Source organism: Corvus hawaiiensis, chromosome 13 (genome assembly GCF_020740725.1).
Source record: "Corvus hawaiiensis isolate bCorHaw1 chromosome 13, bCorHaw1.pri.cur, whole genome shotgun sequence".
Classification (NCBI taxonomy): Eukaryota; Metazoa; Chordata; class Aves; order Passeriformes; family Corvidae; genus Corvus; species Corvus hawaiiensis.
Window position 1 is genome coordinate 7692469 of NC_063225.1, and position 21815 is coordinate 7714283.

Here is a 21815-nt window from a genome sequence, read left to right on the forward strand (position 1 = left end):
AAACTGTGACTAGTATTGAAATGTTCTCCTAAAAGAAAAGTTTAAAACAAACATTCCAATCAAAAACAGAAACCTAAACATGTTCCTCTTAAAAACGAGTCTCCTCCAACTCCTCCAGTTTATAGCACATACCCTCGGGCTATTACAGTCTAGAAAAATCTGAAATAAAACCACAATGTTTTCTGGGTCTGATCATGCATCACTTGCTCAAAAAGAAGTTTAGGGCCTCCTGAGAAATACAAGGTTTAGGCCTTCCTGACACATGTTGCTTCTTTTTAAAAGAAACAGTCTAGTGCATCTTTATGGCAAATACATCATTTTAGTTTTGTTCCCTTTATAAGGAATCACAGATGGATTGAAACAGAAAGCTTTAAAAAAGTATTTGCAATTCCAGTTGCATATAAATAATATTGTGGTCAGTATCCTAGTTGTTTTTAACATTAGTAGTTATTTACTTTTCAAATTTTTTTTGCTTCTGCCTCTAGTCTCATGCTGTTGTAGTATAAGATCAGACACAAATAACTGTTTACCCCAAAAATTAAGTTTCTGTAAGTAACTATTTTAAGATGTTTGCTTTTATGTTTACTGCTGAAGGATCTCGAGCACTCCTGCCAGAAAGGAAAGTATTTATTATCTCTCTTTTACAGATGAGGAAACTGAGACACTGTGAAATTAAAAGCTTGGGGAAATTAGTGAACAGTAAATTACGGTGTGAATTTACTGTGTACCAACCACCCTGCACGAACTCATCATGTGGACTGGCAAAGAAAAAGGATTAAACTCCCTTAAATTATCTCCCATTTGCCATGGACAGACAGTTGCCATGGATCAGCTGACAAGCAGCGACTTCTCAACCTGCAGCAGGCCACTCGCACAGCGAATCCCCCCATCAGAGAGGAGCCGCTCACGGGGGCTCTGCTGCTAATCGGCTCCAACTTTAGGCAAGAGTTTCTTAGTCACTAGTTTCCACAGCTGGTTTACCTAAAATTCACAGATGTAAATCTCTGGCAGGACTCAAAGTCAGACTAGAGTACCCTTGCAACCATGAAAGCAGAAGTTGTGAGTTAAAACCAAAATACTGAGAGGAGATAAACTTTGTCTTTTTGAAGGATGGAGCACTTGCAGGATGTGTCCAGGCAGTGTATGGGTTAAACTGGTGAATTAGAGTGGTGGAATCAGAAGATGAGTCCTGGAATTTGAGAATCACCCTCATATCTCAGGGGTCTTTGGCATTAAAGTTGCTTCCAGCCTCGTGGCAGCACCTTACAGCCCAGCCCAGTATGGAATGCCACATGGAAGCTGTCTGTCCTGGGAATCCCATCAGACACCTCTTCCCACCCCATGCCTGGGTTGAGTCCATGCCTGTGTGTTCAGGGCACTCTGAAAGATCCCTTCCATCTCACAGTGCCCCTTCTGGACACCAGAGTCACTGGGCATGACCACTGCAGCCCTGGTCACTGTTTGCTGGTCCCACAGTGACCTCTGGGCTCCGGAGGCCACCGGCGAGGCTCCAAAGGTGACCTCCTTGCCCTGCAGCAGGCTGAATGGCTGATGTTGAAACGACTTTGGCAGGAGCTCTCTCCATTGTGTCTGATCCAAGCTGGAGAGATGAGCACGTAGGGAGCTGGGACAAAGGTTGGCTGGTGGGAAGAGAATTACTGACAAGTTCATTCCACTAATAAACAAAGACATAAATGATGATGCTATAAAGAAAAAGCAGGATTCTCTGGAGAAAACTGTAGAGAAACCTAGTAAGGAGAAGAGATGTTTAGACAACGGTTTTACATTATACTGCTTGGTAAAAAATGTTCTATTTTAGCTCCAAGCTTGAGTCTAGTTAGAGCTGCACCAGTGCTTAGGAAACAGCATGTATTTTAATGCCCTATGAACAGGAATAACTGATAACTAGTACATTTAAATGTGAAAAGCAGAACTTTTCTCTGAGGGAGGCATTATTTTGTTATTGTTGTTGTTATTATGGATATTTTCTTCATGGTTTACATTGCAGCTATAGCATTCCACTGGCAGTCATTTATCTAATGACTTATATCTTTCAGGCTGTGGAAAATGCAGGATAACAGAGAGAGAGAAAAAGTGGTGGTAAGTCCTTTTTAATTTGCATTTCAGGGCTGAACTTCTAAGTATGAATATACAGAAGTTAGCACTTCCCTAACATCCCCTCATTATCTTATTTCCAAAGTGTTACAGTACAAAACCAATGGGATCAGGGCACTATTTGCTTCAATCCCTCCCACCCCAAAGAAAGTCTGTGTAGAGGTAGATTTGCTTTTGGTATAACCAAAATTAAGACAAAAGGGTATGTCCAAGAAAATATTTCTTTTTCCCTTGTAAGGCTTAACCTTAGAAAATGCCTGTTTGTGCTAGAGAAATGGCTTGCATGGGATATGACAGCCACCTTTTATAGAGGCAAATCAGACTCACTGGGCTGTACTGTTGTAAAGGAAAAGTTTCACAGATATAATTAACCTGTGGAATGCCCTTCCACAAGGTGCTCTTAGAGTGTTGTCACTAATACTGTCTGTTTTCATAATTCAGGGCATCATGGTCTTCTAGCTGAGAGCAAGAAGCAATCTACTGTGTCTCTCCATGACATGCTTCTTCTGAATGAATCAGGAGGTCATGGTGACTCTTGTAGTGATGGTCACTGCTGGAGCTGGAGGAGGTAATGGCATTGAAGGGAGAGCCTGTGGCTGTTTCCAGAAATGAGCATGAGGCCTGTGACAAGGACAGCCCAGGCTGCTGGTATATGTGATGGGGAGAGGAAGGTCTGCACACACCGGGGAGGCTGGCAAAGGAGAAAGGTGGGTCATGGCAGGGGTTGCCCATCTTCTTCAGCTCTCAAAACACTTGAAGTTACTGAGATGGTGGGCAGGGGGGAGGCCCTAATGGCTTGAGAATTACTGCTTTGCAAAGGAGCAAAAGGGAAGGTCTAAGAAGGTCCCATGGCTGGGTCTGAGTGATAGTCTTGGGCCTGAAGGAACTTGGTGTTCGGCACAGCTCTGCTTCTGGAGCACATGGGAGGCAGAAGTGCCTTCATTCTGCTGAAACACCTCAGGGGTTCAGGCACAAAACTTTCAAGGGCGATGGCCCAGGCAGTGGAGCATGTCTGGGGGTTGGTGAATGCACATGGGGTGGGAGGAAGGACCATCAGACCCTGTCTGTTGAACCTGTTCCACTAAAGATTCATCTGTAAGGACAGAAAAGTGGAAGCAAGGATGTGTGAGTCAAGGATCTTCAGAGAGATGGTCCCTGGTTTGGGGAAAATGGTGTTTGGGGAGGAGCTGAACTCCTGTAGTCTGGTGCTGTGAGGACCTTCTACATTGGTACACCATCCAGAAACACTTCTCATAAACTTCCATACCAAAATCATGGGAAATATTTGAACTTTAGATGACTCCAGACTTCAGTTGCAGTTTAGTAGGATTTTAAGGCTGGCGCTTTATATATATATGACATATATAAATACACACACACATGCAAAATATATAAATGTGTGTGTGTATTTATATATATACCTTGGGTTGTTTTGATTCTGTCAGATAAATTCAGTAGCTTTTGTTTAAGGTAGAACTGGTAGAGAGAGTCTCATGCAGGAAGAGATTTGATGGAGATGTGTTAAGCATCAGAGAATTTGCATCAGAGGTTCTTCAAATGTTTCATTCAAGGCCAGCTTGTCAGTAACCTGAATATTTGATTTGAACTCATGCTGGTTTCACATGTCAAACTACCCTGGCACTGCGTGAAAGTGGTGGAAGGAGAGACTGGATGGGGGGAATGAGCAAGTAGGGAAGGATTTGGTTATCAAAGCAGAGGACTTAGATTCAGTAGTAATCGACAGAAGGAGATTACTTCGGCTCGTAGTTCAGACAAGGGCTCTATCCCAACATATTAGGCCACCCCCTTGCACAAACAGAAGGACCTCCATGTGCATTTCCAGCTTCATCCAGGAATGAGGAGACGGTGCAATCACTTTGCTGCCAACCCAGGGAAACGGCAGGTTCGCTAAAGCCCAACTCTCGAGAATATTAATAAAAATAAATGATTTTACCCTTTCTGGTCCTGCTTATAGCAAGCTGCTAATAATGCCTTATGAGGCTGCCACACAGTTCAATCAATAGTTTGATTTTTCTGCCCTAGAGCTGCCACAAGCATGAACCCCACACTGAAGTGGCTGAGTAAGGAGCTGGCTGCAGAGACAGAATGTAGACGGCAAAGGGGAAATGCAGGAGGTGGCACCTTGTGACTTCTAAGAAACTTAGGGATGGACCATTCCTGCTGAGCCCCATCCACCATGGCCACTGCCACATCCCACACATGCTCCTTGATGCTGGTGCTGGTTATTTATATATTTCTGTGTCGCCTTTGGAAACATTCGGGTTTGAAAAAGGGAAAAAGCAATTCGGCGTCCTTTGACTGAGGAAGGTTGATTTTCATTCGAGACAGAATGGCTCATTTTTACCTTTTTAGCTCCTGGAAGAGTAAAAAGTGAGAGGTCAAACCTGCATCACCATGACAACCCCTTCAGCGAGGGTTTTTGAGCAGATGAAGGGGAGTGATAATGGAGCTGAAGTTTCTACCCGTTCATAGTCGCTGGGCTTTTTGTTTTGTTTTTCCTTGTTTCTTTCCGTTAGGCCCTGTGAGGTGGCCAAAGGGGCCACCCCCATGGATTGTTCAGGGGCTGAAGGATAACACTGGCCAGTTTAAACATGGCCATGCTCTGTTTGAGATCAGTCCTTGGTGCTGCAGTGCCTGCACACACGTGGAGTGTATATAAACCGTATAAAAATGGGATCGTAAGAGATAGTCATGGAAGATCAAACGTCCCCTCAGATGCATTCCCTACACTCCTGTAGGTACAACACACCAGCAAGTGCAGTCATATTACCCAGATTGCATCAAAGAGGACTGTCATCTCTGCCTTTCCTGACAGCACCTTTGGAGTCCAAAAATAAGCTCAATAAAAGAGCAATTTTCTGAGGAGAGGAGGCATTGTACAAAAGAAGAAATTCAAAATAGGTAGGGGTCTAAGGAGATATACTCAAGAGGGGCTGCAGGTGGAAGCTTATTTGAGTTGCTGAGCTCATGCCCCCTTTTCCTAGACTTGCACAAGGGGGAATGTGTAGGGACAGATTGCAGATAGCTGAGGTCATAGCTACGGAGCAAAATCAAGTCAAATTTAAGTCCCACAAACAATCCCCCAGATTCCCTTTACCTAAAAACTGAGCCTGCTCCAGGGAAAAACAAGCAAAAGAGCAAATTACTCATTTTTTGAACACCTTTGGTTATTGTAGGTAGCTACTAAATCTGGTGTTTTCCTAAGATAGGAAGCCCTCTCAGACTGGAATATGACTCATTTGATGTACAAACACAGCACCTATGATGGGTCATCTTCAAACACCAGCTAAAGCTTCCAGATATTTGAATATTATGCCTCTTCAGAAGTTATGAATCATCCTTTCTTTACCTTGTTGTGGTTGCAACAAAAAATGAAACAGAGTAAGAAATATTAGCTCAGGTATTAGAGTGTCAGAAAAGTTAATTTTGTGGGAAGATTTCCCCAGAGTCAGACTTCGGTGGGATCTATACAGCCATCAGATAGTTACATGGAGAAGAAGAATAGCCAGGGTTAACACTAAAAAAGTTTTGAATGGCTATAAAACCTCGAGTTGAAGCAATTCTCTGTGCCCAAAGGATTAGGTTAAAGCTTTTTCAGCGCAGTGGAGATGAATTATTCCATTTTTGCCTAGTGAGTGGTTTCTCATATCTTCTTCCAAAGTGCTGGACGTGTCCCTTATGTCAGGATGGAGTTACATAGCCCACCATCCAGAAAGGCAAGCTGCAAAGAAAGAGCACAGATATGGTCTCTCTACCACCAGATTTGAAACAATAGCTGCATCAACCCAGCAAGAAAGCAGAGCTGGGCTGTTGGGATCAGCCGGCAGATAAATCAAAGTGAATCTGAGTGATAGTGATGTGATGTTGCAATAATAATTCACTCCTCATGCTGATTTAGAAGAGGAAGCCAATTCAGAGCTTCACAAGCACCAGGGCCAGCACAGAGCCCTATGGGACAGAATGAAAGAGAATGGTTTCATATGGAAACAAAGTGGAGGTTATCAATTGCATAAAATACATACCTGGCAGAAGACAGATGAGAGAATTTCTGGAAATGCTTTGGATTATAATCTGTGCTTCAGACAACTGATTTATGAAATGCTGGATTCTTGTGTTTTATTCAACCAATCTGAAAAATTATCTTAAATATGAAGCCTCTGTATGTGAGAGTATTGCAGCAACAGTAATTTAAACAGGATGTTGGACTATGACAGAAAATGCAATTTCATCTTTACAGTGATGAGCCAGAGACCTCAATTTTCCTCTTCCTGTGATGTGACTCTCTTGAGTCAGATTTGAAGTTTAGGTATGGTCTGAGAGGGGGGCAGATAGCCTGTCTGCTGGTGCATCTCAGGACAAACACTTTTTGGGAGCTCAGTCTTTGAGGACAAAATAAAAAATGCCAATCACTTTGGCATCAGATCATTTGGAGACTTTAATTACATTTATTTCATTTTTATTCCTCACTGCAACTCTACTCATCCGTTTCCAGGCACAGTGGACTCAATGAAACCTGATGTTGTTTTCAATTTACCAACATCTCTTTGGAAAACAGACTCATCTCACTGTGGAAATGTTCTGAAAACAAATTGAAACCATTCCTCCTACTCCCCACAAGAGTAACCAAGTGCCAGAGCTTTATTTTACACTTTGCTTGGATAATATTTGGACATAAATTTTACCTGGCAATTGTATGTTCATTGACATTGTATCTTTAACATTTCAGGTGATTAAGCTGGACTCATAGACATTTAGTTTTTAATTTTAAGAAAAAGCTTTCCCACGGCAATGGAGTGCACAGTTTCAAGACAAATTCCAGCCTAGGAAAGATGTATGGACTGGCACAGAAAGTGTGAAATATCACATGAGCTCTGCTGACAAGTCAGTACAGTTGTAAGAAGTCAATGTAGCATCAGCTGACATGTGGGAGAAGAAAACCACAAACAAATGTTTCTCTCTGCAGAGCATTTCCAGCACACCTTAATTCTGTGAAAGACGCTGGCATGGTGAGCAAATATTGCTGTCCGTGGGTTAAAGTTCAAATGCATCACTTGAGCAGATGAGGAGTTCAACCAGGACAGAACAACTTGCCATTTCCTTCAGGGAGTGGTGGCCGTGGGGTGGAGAGGGAGGTGGGTGTGAGAGTAGGATGCAGGCAGTCACAGCCCTTCTACAGCAATTACCATAAAGATTAAATAAATACAATAGCCTAATTTCACATGGAAGTACACTTTAATTAAGTCTCTGCAGAACAATGAGCTGCTTCCATAAGAGCTGTGAAAATCATCACCAGGGACTGTCCAGAGGAAGAGAGAAACAAACAAGTGAAGGTCTCTTTGTATAGAAAATATGTACAGGAAGCATTTTGAAAAGCTTGTCCCCAGTTAATTTACCTAGGAAGAATTAATGACAAACTCCAGGGTTTTGCTTTGGTTTTATATAAGTTCCCCATCCCAGAGCTTCATGGTTCTTCCCAGACTGAGGGAGACAATTCATTTGCAGACCAATGCAAATTTTTGCGTTTCCAGACTATTGCAAGAGCATCACAGCTTATTGTGTGTGATGTACACCAGTGGGCTTAGCTTGGCTGAAGTGCTTCTGGGAGGCAGAGTTGTGCAAGATAAGCTCCAGGTGTAAAAAAAAAAATCTGTTCTTTCAACTCAGTTAATGATGCATTCCCTATGTTAACATGGTCAGGGACAGAGTTCAGTAGGAGGTGTTAGGGGAGCATCACTTGTAGAACCTCCCTTCATTCAAAAGGCATTTTCCATTTTTTTCTTTATCTTTCTGTATGATCAGAGTTCCCAATGCACAAGAACTGGATGAAAATGAACCAATTTGCCATTACTATTTTTTCAAACACCTGGATGCGTTGCCTGAGTGCAGGGAAGCTTGGCCAAGGTCATGATTATTCTCTTCCTGAGACTGGGATGTTCAACAGAGAAGAGTTCAGCTACTGGCATCACATCAACCACCTCATGACCTGTGGTGAGTTTGAGCTCAATAACACCTACAGAAGAGGCAGCTTCATTGCAAAGGCAGAGTTGAGATGTTCACTAAATCCCAGCCAGATACAAATCTTCACAGAGTGCAGGTGACAGGGCAGCTTGATGGGCAGCTTGATGTTTATGAAGGAAGATTTTGCCTTGAAGCTCGGATGGGTAGTGGGTGTAAATTGCAAATGACTTTTTTTTACCTCAGAATCTATCATCAACTACTTTAAAAATGAATATTATTGTTTCGGAGAGTGCCATCTGGTAGCTTTCAGCTATCAGCTCTGCAAGGCTCAGGCAGGTTAGACCTGGGGAAGCACAAAATCACTTTTGTGCTTGATGCTCATCTTACACTAAGGTTGTGGAGGCTTTTGGTCAGGCACTGCCTTTGTTTGCTTTCTTCGTTTTTATGCAGCTAGGTAACATAGCTGGGCCCAGCTCCACGGAGGACATCTTGGGCATGACTGCACTGCAACACAAAAATCATTACAACCAGACAATCAGCTCTCAGACCATGCCAGGGTCTGCTTTTTCTTTGAAAGGGAGTTGAAGCACTCGTGGAGGTTTAATCGAAATCTGAATACGTGTGACTGAAATTGGCTCCCTGTGATTATTTATACAAGTAAATCTCTGCTTCTCACAAGTTCCCAGAAATCAAATGCCAAACTTGTATGATCTTTTTTTTTTTTAAAGAAGCAAATATTTGTTGAAAATTCTTTGCTGTATTAATTTTCCTCCGCCTTCTCTCAGGCAGCCCTGATAGCGACGGAGAGACTCCTGGTGTGCATCAATCAACCTAGGAAAGAGGGACCAAAATAGCTGATTACTAGGTCTGTAATGTCTTATCCTCAGAAAGAAACCAAATTTTCAGTTAGCTTTTAGAATGGTTTGTTTTCCTCATATATCTGCATGCCCAACTAAAATCTTCCAGGAAATGATCCTTATTTCAACAGTAGGTATGTCAGGTACAGGTATTTTAAGGAGGAGGTAGTTTAAGCCAAGGGCTGCATATTTCCATGTTTTCCTAACCCCCAGTTGAAAACCCATCTGCTGGTAAGTGGTTTATAACTTGACAGTCAGCCACCACTATTTTTTAAAATGTTCTACAATGTTTATAATGTCAGTCCCTATTGCTAACCTTTTATTTTTTTTTCCTTTTACTTTCTTTACTTTCTCTCTTTTTTTTTTTTTTATGGTAACCTTTTACCTTCTCTTTCCCTGCTCAGACCCATTAGCAGGATGTTGTGCAATATGGTGCTTGTCATCTGTTTCAAAGACACAGTGATGAGATACAGGTATGCCAGATGGATAAACCTAGTGTGACTAATTATTGTGTATTTGCCTTTAATTATTATCATTTATTACCAGAGAAAAGACAATAGAGGTTCCCAGACTCGGAAGGGAATGTCGGCAGAAGGGGAATTTTTGTCTCTTTGGGTTTTTTGTTTTTTTTTTTTTCCAAGAGACTGGCACATCAGCAAGAAAAGTTTACTTGAAGAGAAATACTGCAAGATATCTGAGACAAAAGGAGACAACATGACCCAAGCAATACTTTCCTTTCCCTGGCACATACTTGAGGATCAGATCTCTCACAGGTAATAAATAGTTTTTGTGTAACTATAGAACAAGTATTTCTTGGCTGAATGTCCACTCAGGGCATAAGGAATGTATGGATATCCTTCAGTCATCTCACAGAGAGAGGTTTGAGCTCAAAGCAACCTCCAAAAATCACCTAGCCCAACCCCCCCAGAGCTGGCAGGGACACCTTCCACTAGAGCAGATTGCTCAGAGCCCTGTCCAACCTGGCCTTGAACACTGTCAGGAATGTGGCATCCACAGTTTCTCTGGGCAGCCTGTGCCATGGGTACACTTCAGTCCTCTCCAGTCTAGTTTTGAAGACATTTACAGCCCCGGCTCTGCCCCTTTGGCACCAGAAAAAAGACTAAGCCATAAGACATACATTATCTCCTCTATGGAAGAGTGAAACCTGAGGTCCTTAAGCAGCAATTTGTGACCAAACTAGGCTCAGGGTAGCAAACACTGACATTGGTTTCTGTGCCATCACAGTGAGCCCTCAAAATTCCCTTTAAATGGAATCTGCCTCTGTATCTGACCCTAACATGCAACATTTCTACATTGTTTGGCAAAAATGAAGATTTTCTTCTTTTCGGTATTATGACTTTATTTTCAATCAATCCCCTCACAAACACGCACATATTTATAAACATGTCTAGTTATAAAACAAGCATTTTAATACAAAGGGGACATTTCTCTTGCATTTCAATAGATGCCTACTGAGGACAGACACTTCACTTAATTCAGAACCCACAGCCTGGCCTGCTGGATGATTTTGAAGGAGTCTAGATGGTTGACAATGGTAAGAAACTTCTGGAAATGTTTAATACTCTGGTCCCAAAAACTGCTTTCAGGTTACAGCTGAATCAGCTGCCTTTTACAAGTGCAAAGTGGGTTTATGATGGCTCATAAGCCTGATCTTGCTTATGGGGCACTGCACTTTAATTTGAGAGCAGCCGCACTGATTTAGTAAACAGATTGAGGAAGAGCTTCAGACTCCAGGCTTTAAAATTCATGAGGATCTGATTTAGTATGTTTTACACTGGTATTTTAACATATTTGCTCTATGGCTAAATTGCAGCGTAACCTAAAGGACCAGTCATATACCACAATCTATTGTAGATAATACAAGATATAATCAATGTCACCAGGCTGCTGAGCTATTTCTATATTTAGTATTTGTCAGGCAAATACATGCAAAAGCATTAAAACAACAAAGTCCGTACATGGATGATTTGTGAACAGGAGAAAAGGCTAAATTTGCCACTGTCTGCTCTGAATAGCTTATCCAGATTGCAGGACAATTTTGTTTTGGACAGAAATATTTTCCATCACAGAGTCTGCTGAAGTCAAGAGAGTACTACTCCTTTGGCCACAGGATGGGCTGAAGGGCTGGGCTGTATTTTGGGATTGGCAGCTCTGACCATCTCCCTTTAACCCATTTGAACACAATTTGATTGGGACTTGACTGAGCACTTAATAGTCTGTGATTGCCTTGATTGTAGACTTCTACTTTTAAACCAAATGCAATGTCATTATTATATATCAAGAAAGAACGGTCCCTGATAACCAAAAAATATTACATTAAATTGGCACACTGAGAATTAAATATGCAGAATCAGCCTAATGACATAACTTGCCTTTGGTTGCAAGAGCCTTCACCATCCTTAAGAAGATTTAATGCTAATCTGACTTGGAGCTGTTTCAGTCCAATTATTTTTCAGCAAATTTTTGAGCTTTATTTTTTCTTTTCAGCAGCATTATTCAGTCTTGACAGTTTTTATTTTGTTATTTTTGTGGATATTGAGTAAATGGGAAACCAATTCAGAACCATTCTTAAGTAGAAATGAAATGCCCCGTAATCCAATTTTGATCAAAATTCATCTTTGCTTTTCGGGGACCGAGCAGCCTGTGCAGTTATCTCTGCACAGCACAAGTTGATAATAAAGCAAAGCGAAGCTCACATTCTTTTCCCGTTGCATGTGGTGGGAACTGGGCATTGTTCAGCTGGAGAACAATGTGCTGCTCCCCCAGCATGTGGCAAGGCAGCAGAATGGCAAGAAGAAGATTTCTCCCCATGCTTCTACTTCTGTTCCTCTAGTGTCTGAAGTAAACCTTTCTTCCCACCTGTGGGTGGGTGGTTCTCTTCCCTAGAAACCTTCCTGTCTCCCTCCCCTGATGCCCTGTGTTTGCAGGAGATAGCTCACTGCTGCAGCACCTTTCCCAAAAGCACTCCTAGGGAGCAGAGACATATTCAGCTGTGGCCACAGACCTGGTTTACAGCTCCTCTGCCTTCCACTTCAGTATCCATTGCCTTTTGGTTATGCACAGATACAAAAGCCAAGATACATCACAAAAATACAGTCCATGTCCCAGCAGTGACTGGACAAAGAGGCCTCGTATGTCTTACATGGTGCAGGGAGGAATCCCATGTAACACACGTTTTTCCTTTATGTTTACTTCAGTGATTCCAGCTGAGTCCTAAACTGGCTTTTATTCCACATTGCCTGGCAGAAGCAATACCTCAAGGAAGGCTTTTCTGGTGCAACGTCAGCAAAATTGGTGGCCTTGAAATGGCTGTTTGCAATCAAGCAAAGCTGCTCCATTCCTCCTAAAAGTGTATTTCATTCCCACCAATCATTTCTTCACCAGCTCCTCCAACCTACAGGCCTAGCTTTTTTTCAGTGTTCATTTCATATAACCTTCCATGTTGTGATGCAACAGGTGTTTTTCTAGGATGAGACAGAACACTGAATATCAACAAGTTTTTTGGCATCCATCCACACAGGCTTCTATCCTTTTCACAGGATCCTGTGAAAGGTCATAAAGGAGAGGGATGCATCATTAAATAAGCATCTCAACATGGTCAGCACCTGCTACCTGTCCCCAAAAGGAAAAGTTAGGAGAGGTAACACATCAGGATGAGAGATGATTAAATGCAAGTCTCTGGTACCCTCCCAAGACACACAGCAAGTGCCTTCTTTTCCGGTAGCAGGAAGCTCGTAACTAAAGGATACAAACTTTTTGAAGAGATGGAGTTGTCTTTCCAAGGTATCCTTATGTTCAGTTACCATTCATTACCTTCTTGTTTCTGTCTGTTCTTCTCATCACATCTTGCAGTTTCTTGCTGCTTCACTCTTTCTGTTTCCTCACCATCTAACCTTAGACCATTCCCTCTCTTTCTTTCTCTCTGAAAATCTGCCTGCTGGTATTTTCCATGAATCCATCTGCATTGAATTATTTATAGATACAATAAAGTCCGCTTTTGTCTAATGTTTATTTTCTTTAATAACAAGAAACATGGGGAAAATGTTCCAAAGAACCAAAAAAGGACTTGACTTTTCCTGGACGCTAGGCAACAGTAGCCAAAAAGTACAAAACAAACTGTAGGATGTTCGTAAGATGCATCTAAAAATAATAATCTTAGTACTTTGGTATCTAATATGTTCTTTGAATTTGTTATATTTCCCAAATCTGAGTCTTGGTTTTAATGCTGTTGTGACACTCTGAAGGCTTTAATGGACAATGAGTCACTATGGAGGTACCCAGGAGCAGTTAGCAGATGGATTACTGCTGGTGCAGCCAGATCTCTGCTACCTGTTTTCCTTGTCCTAAGTGTTTTTGAAATAGGTCATGGAGGTCTCTTATGCTGGTCATTTGCAACCAGTGGGTTTGTCTTGTACCTGGTAAAAATTAGAACAAACAATATATCTTGCTAAATGAGTCACTGCTAGTCCTTTGTTACCTTTTACTGTTTGTTTGAATTTACTTTTCATCATGATTTAAAGGCTTTTCCCATCTCCTTTTCCAGTGGAGGGTTTATGTTGTTCATTGCTTCTTCCCTTCAATTATGCAAGCCATGTAAGCATTTCCCCTTGAACACTTTCCAGTTTCTCCCCACCCCAAACCTCACCCACTCTGTGTCCTCCCCCTCATTTACACAGCTCCATTCTCTACTGTGTTTCCTGCACTGCCTACACTAATTGCACTTAGCATGGATGTGATGGGGGAGGGAGGGTGGAAAGGGAGAAAGTAAAGAGAGGACTTCTGAGGAATCTGTGGGAGTTAAAACTGGAGGCTCCTCTGCACATGGGAAAGATGGAAGACATAAAATAGGCAACAGAAGGAAGAGGGGAGAGGAACAGATGCAAGTCCAGGTGCAGGGTGACCAGAGACAACCTCAAGGTAGGTTGTATGTTGGTTCTCATCTTTTTAGAGGGAGTAAGGAAGCACCTGGAAGCTGCAGAGATAGGAGCCCAGGAGATCCCGTCCCTGCTCTCTACAGTACCCACATGATGCAAAATCCAGAGGGTGAGGCTTATGGAGCCCTCCCTGCCACCTCTCCTGCCAAAAGGTTATTCAGCATATGGGAGAGGTTGCTTTGTTTCTTAATCATTGTTCCATGCCCCTTCAGCACTCACACTATTGCAATTGCTTGTCTAAAACACTGTTCACTGCCTCTGTCCCCACTCCCATTCCAAAACCACAGGAAAAAGGATGCTGACACCACAGAAGCAGTGTTCTGCACAGTGGGGCCGTTCTTGCAGATGGGGGCTGAAATCTGCCTGGAGGACTTGCAAAATTCAGTCCCTGCACTCTTCATAGTGGGAGGTGAATGTGAACGTCGCCTCTTTCTCAGAGCAGCTTTTAAGAGTGAGTACTTGTCTCAGAAACAACAAACACACACCATCAAACAACAGCCCAGCTAACAAACTAGCCCTCAGAGACCAGCAGCTCCCAAAAATCAGCACTCAGTACTCTCTGAAGCTTCACTCATTTGGATTCAAAGGTACCTGGATGCAGAATACTTGAGCTAGAGAAACTGCACATCTGTGGCATGTTTTTATTTATTTATTTACCTGCTTTCCAATCTTGCACCTGCCTACTTTAGCTGATCTCTAGCTATCAAATTGTGATGGAGCAAAAGTAATAAAATGCCTGTAGGATAGAAAAACCCTGCCTGAAGTTCTCCCATAGCTCAGCCAGACCTAGAAGATGCACAATTCAATTAAAAGAAATATAAAGTTTTTCTCTCCTCACCTTGCCATTTTCCCTTTCTCTTCTGTGCATTTCATATATCCACCCATATATAAATAAATAAATGCACACATACTCTCACACACATACGCACACACGCACAAGCTCACCCCTCCCCTTCCCAATCCTTCCTTTAAGGTTTAATTTAACAATAACATTTGCGATCGGGGTCCTGAGCATCTCAAGGGCATTGCGCTTGAAATTGCACACACTCCGCACCATTTATCATAGCCTGACATGTGTCATGTTCCAGACTGCAGCTCCAAGAGGTTACAGCTCACGACTGCTCCTTTGTTGATCAGCTGCCGAGACAACTGAGGCACCTTTCTTTCTTTTTTTCTTTCTTTCCTTCTTTCTTTCTTTTTTTTTTTATTATTAAAGCTGCACAGTCTTCTTTTCAGAGGGTTCATTCTGACACAATGGAAAAAGAAAATGAATTCTTCTCTGCTCTGTGCAGTTCCCCCACCAGGTCTTCATCAACCCAAATTCTGATCACATTTTATTTGGGTTCAATAGCAAAGCCTTGGCTGGTTAATATTACTGGTTAATGCTGACTGTAGGAGAGATAAACTATTTTCAAGGTAGTTCTGTGCTTGAGGAGAACAACAGGGTGTATAACTGCTAAGGATACTGGGGACAGTGCTATGGCAGTTCCAAAGTGCTTTCCTGTGGCAGCATCCAGGCTTGCCAGGCCAGTGAACTCTCTCCATTGCTGAACTTCAGTCCTGAAACTTTGAGGATATGAATTTTTTCTTCTCCAGCACTTCTATTTCATTGACTCCACCTCTTCTCCTTCACTTCCTTGGTGCCTTGCAGATTTCTTGCTGTGTGCAGAGCACCTGAGACCTGTGTGTATCTTTGCTGGAGTGATGCATACAGCAATTCGGCAAACCAGGCTGTTTATAAACAAGAGCCACTGAATTGGATTCATAAATCACTTGTAGATCCGACTTTTGCCAGTCTTCATTCTGCCAATCAACATTTCTATAGGGTATGGGTACGGGCGTCACTGCAACTTAATGTGTAAAGGATGTAAGGTGCTACTGATAGCAAGGAATGGGATCTGAATGCTGGTCTAAGAGCTGAACAAAAACAGACTTTGCATTGTTCTGCATTCTCAAGAAGGTTGGCATATCAGGTGAGCTCATAATTTCTTTTTTAACTATTTATAATGAAGAGTTCTTGAAGGCAGGAAATGCTGAACTGGAGCCGATTTCTCTAATTCCTCTCCCTGTTTTCATGTTCTGCTCTGTCCTGGAAGACCTGAAGCCTGAAGGTTCAGGTCCCAAACTCTGTCAGTGTTTTGGAATGACACTTGATCTTTCAGATTCCTGTTCCCCTCTGAGCTCTAAATCACGCAATGTTCGTCACCACCTGTTAGCATCAAGCACAGCCTCTGCTGACACAGTTGGAGTTGTCTTACTTTCTCTCACACTCTCATCTCTTGTCGATGGATATTTTCGGAGGTTTCCTCGGTTTAGAGGCACTTGATTAATCAGTAGTGCCAGATGGGAAGGCTCAAGTACTACCACCATGTGTGTGTCACACGCCTATTAGATTCACAAACAGAGGGGTTTCTTGCCATTGGCCAGCAAGATTTCGCACTTTATCCTTCATTTTATGTTTTTTGCCCATGTTAGACCTCTTTGCCTTCCAGTTCAGCACACTTCCCTTGAAAAGTCTGATCCGAACAGTGCTTTGCTGCCTGAAGGAAGCCTCTTTTTCTCCCTGTTTCTCAAGGAGAGAAAAGCCCAGTTTTGTGTCTGTAGCTGGGTAGTCCCACATTCACAGCATCCTCTCTGAGCTGCTCCCAGGCTCAGCATGGAGCCAGCACCCCACTGCCTGTGATGCATTTTCCCCTTGCATCACTGCTCGTGTTGCTGACCTTGACTCGTGCTTGATCCCTGCCCTCCCCCTTTGCCAGCGTCAAGGCACCTGCCTGGCCCTGCAGGGATGATGTAGTGCCACCAGCTGGGATGGTGTAAAGCAGCGCCGGGACTCGGCCAGCTTCCGGTCACATCACTCTGCCTGTCCTGGGGAGCGCAACCACCTGCACAGCCTCACCTTCCCCCACACTGAAAGGTGACAGTTTAGCAAAAATAGGGCAAGGCACAGAGCACAGAGAGGTAGAAGGACAGACACCACCATAAATGCTGTTTCTCCATCAGTTTGCCACCCTAAACAACCACCTGTTTGTGTGTGCCTGACACTGCCACTGCTCCTCTGCCCCCAAGCAGCAAGGAAGCTGCTTGGCTGCCCAGTCTTAAATGAATATGATGTCTCCCTAAAACTCCTAGGGAGATTTACTGAGGATATTTAAGAGGGCTGGGGTTCTGTTATTTATAGAGGGGTTGTGCCCAGGGTGTGCCTGTGCCTGTCTCTCTTTTTAGGACACCTGTTCCCATGAAAGCTGCTGCAGTGTTTTAATTCCTCACTCCAGACCGCACAGGGACCAGTTTAGCCCCCAGCAGTTTTAAATGAAAGATGAATAATTTTAAGGGTATTTTGTGGATTTATAAGGAGGAAGCAAGGAGTCTACAAAAAGGAAATAAATAACAGTCTATGGCAAAAATATTAGAAATAACTACAAACCCAATAAAAATAAAAACACCCCTCAGCTTTCCCTCTCCAACCATGGATATTGTCATTGTAATACTGCTCAGAAATGGGGTCCCTTTGGGTTGGGAGTGAAAGTGATACACAAGTACTCTTAGTGTAACAGAAAAGCTGCAAGGAAAGCAGCACACACAGTAATCAGGCGAGCGGTAAGGGTTTCAGCTGAGACCATCCTCTGAATATCTCAACCATGGAGCAGAGCTAAGACTGGATTCAGAACTGGCTCAACAGCCTGGTCTCCCTGTGGAAGGAAATATGGCTGCAGCAGCCTCTATTTATTGGGATGGCATTAGGGGATGCTGGAAATTAATTGGTTCCTCAGATACAAAGAGTAAAAGTAACCTTGGGTCCCTCTGCTAGAAAGAAAAGAGGATAGCCACCAAGCCAAGCTACATATAAATAATAGGAGAACCAATAATGACTTAAAAAAAGTATTTAAATGCAATCAGGCAGAGTGGAGGAAAGAATAATGACATGTGTACAGTAGACACAATGTAGATTACAATTTATAACAGGATACAGGATGGAGCCAGCACTTGATTAGGGGACCATGTTACAAATTTTTCAGCATATGTCCTCTGTTTTTCTTTGCCTTGGCATAGAAGGCTGGGCACTGCTCGTAAGTAAATCACATCGTCAGAAAATGCCCATGTTGATGAGAATTGCAGGATCCAAGGAAATTAACTTGACTTGTATTTTAGACAGTTCTGCCATATCCATTCCTTGCCCAGAGCTGTCAACTGGGAAAGAGTTGTGCCTGCTTACAGCTTTGATCAGAGATAAAAATTACCCCTAGTTCATGGATATGTTTATCATGGAGATATGTCAATGGCAGAGAATAGATTCTCATCATCCAGTTCTGCATGTCTTGCACTAAAACATGTCAGATACTGATGTGTTTTGCTCTACAAATAGCACCCTCATACTCCACTCATTGTCCAGACCCAGACAGAGCCTGGGCAAGAAGTCCTTCCTCCAGAAGGAAGCACAAGGAGCTTTTGCTGATGAGCTTGGAGGGCCATAAAGCTCCTCTGTGTCTGCTTGCTGTGCCTTGGCCACCACCTATGAGCCATTCACCTGACTGCCAGGGAGGAGGTGAAGACAGAAATTTTCATTTGGTCTGATCACAAACGCTGTTGGCGCTCCTTTGATCATCCCCTGTGTCTTGAGGCTCCGTCTGCCTCCTGGATGTGTTCCCAGCTGCTGTTGTCTGGACCCAGTGCTTCAGCATGGCTCTTGATCATTTACACCAGTAAGTCCTGCTCTGTGGTGGGGTGGGGGGAGTCTGGGATGTGCTATTTCTTGTGGATAGTCAGGCTATGATAAAAAGGAAGCTCTATTCATGAATAGAGTAAATTTTTTCCACTTCTAAATCTCTTTTTCTTCCCAGTCTGGTAACATCACAACCCTCAGAGTACCCTAAATTAAACAAAGCAATACCAGAACAACAACAAAGGCAGGAATGGGAATGACACAGCAGCAAACCAGAAAGCAAAAGGCTGACAAGGGATGTTTAAATGTTGCACGGTGTTATTTTGGCTGCTCTGTTTGTCCAAATTGCCCTAGAAAACAGAGAGAGCACAAGAAGCTAAATGAAGGCTCCTTGAAGTCGGGGGTTTGCTGGACCCCGATGTGCATGTGCACTGGGTGTGGGTGTATTTGTGTGTGTGTATTGGGGAAGAAGGAAGACTGTTATTGTAGTCTCCTTCTAGACAGCCATAAACACCCCTGTTTATCTCCAGCATGCCATCTAAATTCAAAATTAGCATAAGATGATGGTGTTAATTGATTTATATGCATGCAGGCAGTGGTTTATCAAAGGTAGAGGGACATAAGGTCACTCCCCTAAGGGTCTCCTGGGAACAAGCATCCATCTGAGATAATATTGAGATTGGCATAGTTGGGAATATAACTGTGTCCAAGTATGAAGAAACTGAGTTCTTTGTCATTAGCAGCAAAATAATTTTCCTATTAATATTGTAATTCTCCTTTTAATAAAGGCTGCTCTCATTGAGGTCTTGGAAAGTGCCCTCCAGGTCTGCTCCGAGGTGGCCCAGGCTGCAGCTGGAAGGCTGGCTGCCTTCCCAGAGAAGGGAAAAGTCCTGTCCAATTTGCCATCTGAGCAAGGCTCCAGGAATTTTATTCCCTTCAGGTCAGTGTACCTCAGCCATTGTGGAAATGCCAGAACACTTCCTCAGAGGGGGTCAGCAGCAACACAGGGACAGCAGGGACCAACAGGGAGTTCTTTACTTTCTGAGGAAATTTCATGAAAATATTTCCCCTGAGGTGTACCAAGAGAAATGCCAGAAAAGGTCTTGGCTTGCAAGTGTCCAAGGAGGAAAAATAAATGCCCTCTTGCACTGCCACCCCCTCAGAAGGGAGGAAAGGAGAGGAGACAGTCCTTAATATGCTGTGCCCAAAATGCCCCCTATTGCCATTGGTTTTCACTATCTATTTTAAAAAACCTTGGTTTTCCCAAGCATGAAAATGGGTTAATCTGAACTGATAGCTGATTCTTCTCTTTTTCCTTTCTCTCTCTCTCTCTTTATTTGTTTGTTTGTTTGTTTGTTTTCCCCCCACCATTTCCTGGGTCAATTTGGGGAATTCAGACATGAAATCCGTCTAAAAAAAGCATCTTCCACTTGTAAGCAAAGCTCCCCTGCTTGGCAAATTGGGAATTTTGCCCTCTCCAGTAGAAGCTGCAGTATCTGATTGCTCTCTGGCTAAGTAGGAGCTCGACAAAGCCACCTTTACACTGAACAATCCCATACATCAGAGGCCACCCCTTTGAATTCAATGGCTTTACTGGTGCTAAGAGAGGATATTGGAAGCTTAGTCTGAAATCACACCTTTCAGGTAATAAGCAGCAATGAATAGAAGAGAAAAGGAAACAGGAGGCTTATAGGATTTCATGAGTTTCTTTTAAAGAAAGGAATCCACCCTGCTGCTGATGGCCAGACACTCATGTGGGTGTTGAGATGTGCAAATAAAGCAGGTTATAAAGCTGTTAGCAGTGGTTCACAGCAACAGATTGGCTCCTGTCAAGGAGAAGCAGGTTAGGTAAACTTTTCAGGTGTTTGGAGGTGAATCTTTTTTTCATGCACAGCCCTTGTTTGACCCAACTATTTCACATCATTACCAATTGCTTTGTTCGTACATATCAAACTTCCTTCTTTTGCTTTATTGGTTTCTGCTCTTGCTGACCTCTTCCAGTAGTTTACTTTCTAACATCCTCAATGCTTCATCATGACTGTTCAGCACACCTCACTGAGGGCTAAGATTAAAAGTTAAAAAAAGAGAAAGAGTGAACACAACAGGAGAGAAAAGAGAAGAGCTTTTGGCAGCAGCCTGGTGACACTCTGAGGGGAGTCAAATGGGATGAGTAACCACCTGGAATAATGGCAGAGGGGAAAAAAGAGAGAAGAGACTCAAACAGCAGGGCCTGAGTGAGAGAATTAGTAGGAACATCAAGCTGAGCAGAGCAGGGGAGGGGAGGAAGGCAAAGTCTATCTCTCCATCTCAGCTCTCTGTTCCAGAGAGACACCAAGCCCTGTTAAAATAGAAAATGGGATAATTTAGTTTACAACACTGGGCCCAGATATCTTGTTTTCAGTGGCTGCTTCTCTCCTGGACTAAAAGTCTGCTTGGCTCTAAGGTATAAGAGCAGTCCCAGGGAAATCTGAATGAGGACAGGAAGGGGAGAAGGTGAGAATTAAAGAGCGGGGGAGCAGATATTGTCAGACCCACCTTTAGTGGCTGCAGGACACTGGTGTAGCACAGCCAACACAGCATCAGCAATATCCTCCCTCCAGAGGTGCTACAGAGCTACGTTTGCATCCCCTCCCTGAGCACAAGGCTGCAGGGACATAGGGAAGGTGAGAGGCATCAGCCTGGCCAGGGCTAACTCTGGCTGAGCTCAGGACCTTCTGCCTCCTCTATCCTGGCAAATCGCACCAGGATTATGTTTAGGCTGATCAGTATTTGGTGGAGGATAAACATTTCATTTAACACAGGGAGGTTGAGATTTGGGAGCCTGGCTCCCTTCTGGATGGAGTGACAATGGAAACAGCCAGTACTCATGCCAGGGAACATCATAAGATTTATTTGGTGTCAATAAAAGAAAGAAATGTTTTGACAAAACCAGAATATTTTACTTCGGTTAATTTTTTTTTTAATAATTCTTTATTAGATGATAGAAAATTAAAATGTGAAGTCAAATATTGTTGTGTCCCCTCAAAAAGTTGGCATGGGTTCTTTAGCACGGTCAGAATCTTTCTTCTAGCTTTCCTCCAAAAAGAAGCAGTGCCAAAATCAGTTTGATGTTATGAAGGGTTTTAGTGTTGATGGAAGCACCTAACTGATAGTCAGGGTATATATGGCTATCTCTGCTTCTAACATTACAAAAAAACTGACCTCCAGGTGCTTGTCTCTACGGCTTTCAACTCAATTTGCAAAGTT

At 43.0% G+C, this 21815-nt stretch overlaps 1 long non-coding RNA gene across 1 annotated transcript in view; it reads left to right on the plus strand.

Annotated features, from left to right (window-relative positions):
• The first annotated feature begins 2573 nt into the window (after positions 1-2573).
• Positions 2574-21815, plus strand: part of LOC125332938 — a 51511-nt gene continuing 32269 nt past the window's right edge. The window contains exons 1-4 of the long non-coding RNA XR_007206687.1: positions 2574-2822; positions 6863-7142; positions 7936-9724; positions 10417-10506. This is a non-coding gene — a long non-coding RNA (uncharacterized LOC125332938). The remainder of the gene's footprint in view (positions 2823-6862; positions 7143-7935; positions 9725-10416; positions 10507-21815) is intronic.